Genomic DNA, 1,320 nt, shown 5'->3' with positions numbered 1-1,320 from the left:
CTTGTGCCATTTCTAAATGTGTGTATATATCTATTCATAAGATTGTTGAATAGTATTTATTATCATTAATAAACAAAAATAATTCTATATTGTACTTTAAATGTTTAAATATCACCTTTTGCATTGGGTTATATGTAAAAGGTACACGGATCATTTCGCTTTTTAAAAGTTGCCCACAATTTTCCCCTAGCTGAAATATGACAAATGAAAATGATTATCCTGGCTTCTATTTTTCATAATTTTGCTTCAATCAAGTTTATTGAAATATTTTAATACGTAGTATAAACAATAGTATTAAATTCATTACAGCAAATCGTTTACATTTGCGTTTTTATAAATTGTTTATTTGTCCATTGATCTTGCGAAATTTAAGTACTTTCAAGTATAGGTGCACAAATATGAAGTTATTTCTTTTGAAGTATATTCAGTAACAAGACCGTTTTTAAACTAGTCAATAAAATATAATATCATACGAGTTCTTTGGACTTTTTAAAGGAACTCGTATGTATCATTCAATATCCATAAATGTTAGCCGAATTCCTAAATGTTCACGCTATGCTACATATATTTACTTCAAAGAATGGAGGATTTCGACGAATTTCTTCCTTTCACAATTAGCAACGAAATAAAATGCACAGCTATTATTGAGGTATGGTCTTAAAAAGGAAACTTTGACGGACAGCTATTGGCAATGTATAACCTTAATAGGCCTTCGTGGTATATGTTCAGCATAATAACTGGTACAATGCACATAACTCGCTTGGAAGTTTCAGCCACACCAAGTAACCTGAATAGGACATTGTTCTCTAAACCAAAAAGAAAAAGAAGAAAAAAAGCAAGAAAAGCTTCAAAATATGTATTATCTCATTAACTTTTATTCATTTTAAATTATTTTACCTGTAAAAAAAAACAAATAATAAAGAATGTCATAATTGTTTATCTTAATTGTGTTTTATATCTTCCCGATTTAACAGAAAACAATTCAGGCTATAATATGTGCTAAGTCAAGTATGAAATATAAAACGATCTGACAAATACAGTCAACTTATGAAGAGCTATATATGAATCTTAAAACAAACAGTTGCATATATTTAACCTTAATTTCTACATATTGGCTTCAATGATAGCAAAGAACCGACTGACTTCAGTCTAAGGGTCATACAATGAGTTCAACAAACGCATATATTGCTTTACAGCCAAGCCCGCAAAAACGAGCGTTTGGAAAAAAATGAAATTTAACATCAGAGTTTGACGTTATACACAAACAATGTACGTATTAAACGGGTTGCACCATTTAAAAACAGACTCAAACATCAGAAC

This window comes from Mizuhopecten yessoensis, unplaced genomic scaffold (genome assembly GCF_002113885.1).
Source record: "Mizuhopecten yessoensis strain PY_sf001 unplaced genomic scaffold, ASM211388v2 scaffold6595, whole genome shotgun sequence".
NCBI lineage: Eukaryota > Metazoa > Mollusca > Bivalvia > Pectinida > Pectinidae > Mizuhopecten > Mizuhopecten yessoensis.
This window is presented reverse-complemented; position numbering follows the sequence as displayed.